We start from the raw sequence: 2,734 nt of genomic DNA on the forward strand, positions 1-2,734 counted from the left end.
ATAGATTATAAAGTCGTCGATCACCAATTATCAAAATGAACGACCTTTTATCTGCAAAAATAGACTTTTCATTATCACAAATATTTCATCTCCACTTAACAGGAACAAATGAAACCATATGTTTGAGAATGTAAATCTCTAAAAGCAAACTATAGAAAAAAAAAATTAAAATTTATTCGAAACTTATAATTGGTTGCAACCATTATACATTTTGCAAAAAATAATTTGTAATCAAGTCCTTACCAAACCAACTATTTTAACTTCTTCGGATTTCTTTCTTTAACATTTTTTTGACATTGACAATGATGTTCACATTTTTAATAAGACGTAGATGATACGACTTCACTTTTTTTCAATTTGATCTCCTGTTGTCTAAAACATTTTTGACAATGACACGGTTTGCATCTTTTCGAACATAAAGCAAATAACAAATTTGAGTACTTTGGTAAGTACATATGGATTAATTGAGGAATTTTTTCGAAGAATTAGAGCTCACACAACAAAAATTTTCTGAAATGCATAACAAAATAACGACACTATAATCAATTTAGGTTAAACTAACTTCGACAGAAATATCAAGGGATCAAGTAAACTTGGAATCAAAGAGAATTAACTTGAACATACACATGACCTTTGTGATGGATGAAACAGTAATAACAAAGAGAATTTTCATACCGTGTCAGCAAAAATAATTGAATTGGGTTTTGCTAGAATCACCATGGATCTCCGAAAATTGAAATGACTGGATCAACCTGAAAATCAAGCAAAAATAAAAACAATTAGAACGGATTTAATTAAGAAATTAAACAAAAGTTAAGAAAACCCAGACTTGCTTACCAAAGCCCCAATCTTTTGTTGTTGAGAACCAATCACAAACTCTAGATTAAATGAAAAAGAAGAGATACTCAAACAGTCTTTGATTCTTTATAACCAAAAAGCAATACAAAAAGTAAAAGATGAATAAAACAATTAGAGAACTAAGTCATGAATTTTTTTAGAAAGAGACAAAGGAGTAGAAACATCAAGAGAATATCAGAAATTACCAACAATGAACAATTTGTATCCACGAAATTAAAAGGTTGGAACCAAAGAGAATTAACTTGAACATACGGATGACCTTTGTGATGGATGAAACTGTAATAACAAAGAGAATTTCCATACAATACCAGCAAAAGTAATTGAATTTGGTTTTGCTAGAATCACCATGGAATCTCAGAAAATTGAAATAATTGGGTCAACCTGAAAATCAAGCAAAAATGAAAAATTATTACACATTCAATTAAGCAATTAAAAAAAGTCAAGAAAACCCATACTTTCTTATCAAATCTCAATCTTTTGTTGATGAGAACCAACCACAAACCCTAGATTAAGTGAAAAAGAATAGATAACCGAATTTTTTTTGATTCTTTATAACAAAAAGACAATACAAAAAAGAAAAAGATGAATAAAACAATTAGTGAAATAAGTCATGAAAATTTTTAGAAAGAGATAAAGGAGTAGAAACGGCAAGAGAATAACAGAAATTAGCAACAATAAAAAATATGTATCCACGAAATGAAACTGGTTGGAACCAAGGAGAATTAACTTGAACATAGGGATGACCTTTGTGATGGATGAAACAATAATAACAAAGAAAATTTCCATACAGTACCATCAAAAGTAATTGAATTAGGTTTTGCTGGAATCACCATGAAATAATTGGACCAACCTGAAAGTCAAGAAAAAATGAAAAATTAGAACACATTCAATTAAAAAATTAAAGAAAACCCAAACTTTAGTTATCAAAACCGCAATCTTTTGTTGATGAGAACCAATCACAAACCCTAGATTAAGTGAATAAGAAGAGATACCCGAAAAGTTTTTTATTCTTTATAATCAAAAAGCAATAAAAAAACATGAATAAAGTTTTAGAAAGAGAGAAGGGATTAGAAACGGCAATAGATTTTAATGGAAGAAATAAAAAGTTGTGAAATTAATTTGGGGGTTTTAATTCTTTAATTGGTGTGAAATTAATTTGGGGGTTTTCTTTTAATCATAAATGTTGGATTAACGTTTTAGTGAAGGGGAGAAAGATCCAAAGGTCAATATTAGAGCTGAATCTAGATGTGAACCCATCTATTATACAAAAAATTAGAGTTATGCACGTATTATGTGCTTTGTTAATCTTAAATAAATAGACGGTCAAAATTTATCATGGGATAACGGACGGCTAGATTTATCTTTGGTTTGTTTTTAGTTTTATCTTTGGTTTGTCCTAGTCATCACTCTTCATTCTATTTTATATTTATATATACTTTCCTTGGTGTTGTTGTGACTGTTTGTTTCATCTCATATAGATTTCATTTCAACATGGCAAAGATTACTCAAAGATTTTGAACCACCTAAAAAGTTCCAGTGTAAGGGCATCTCCAATGCAACCCTCAATCTTGGAAAGTTTGAGTGTCGCATTGAATTTTTAGAATTTTTTCTTAAGCTCTCTTAAATGCAAAATTAAATTTTGATCTCTATCTTTTGTTTGAATCATTCAGCGTGCCTCGGACTCTTGACCTGTAAGGTGGAAGATTATACTTCTTACCACTCCAATCGATAAAGGTTGTTGGCAATTTGAATCCCTATGATGATGTAGAGGTAGTTAAATAGAGATATCTCAAGAGGATACTCTATATCTAGAGTGTCTTTTTGAGATACCTCTAATTGTCCTACTCATCATTTTTTTTTAATTTGAACCAATAGA

At 29.7% G+C, this 2,734-nt stretch overlaps 1 long non-coding RNA gene across 1 annotated transcript; it reads right to left on the minus strand.

Moving 5' to 3' along the window:
- Window positions 1–272: 272 nt before the first annotated feature.
- LOC147543816 (uncharacterized) lies at window positions 273–1,931 on the minus strand. Its single transcript, XR_015223881.1, has 4 exons — window positions 1,652–1,931; window positions 1,044–1,239; window positions 838–922; window positions 273–752 (listed from the first exon to the last, which is right to left on the minus strand). It is a non-coding gene; the product is annotated as an uncharacterized LOC147543816 (long non-coding RNA).
- Window positions 1,932–2,734: the final 803 nt, after the last annotated feature.

Source organism: Eschscholzia californica, unplaced genomic scaffold (genome assembly GCF_041429995.1).
Source record: "Eschscholzia californica isolate CP2 unplaced genomic scaffold, dmEscCali1.0.p SCAF_4, whole genome shotgun sequence".
Taxonomy (NCBI): Eukaryota; Viridiplantae; Streptophyta; class Magnoliopsida; order Ranunculales; family Papaveraceae; genus Eschscholzia; species Eschscholzia californica.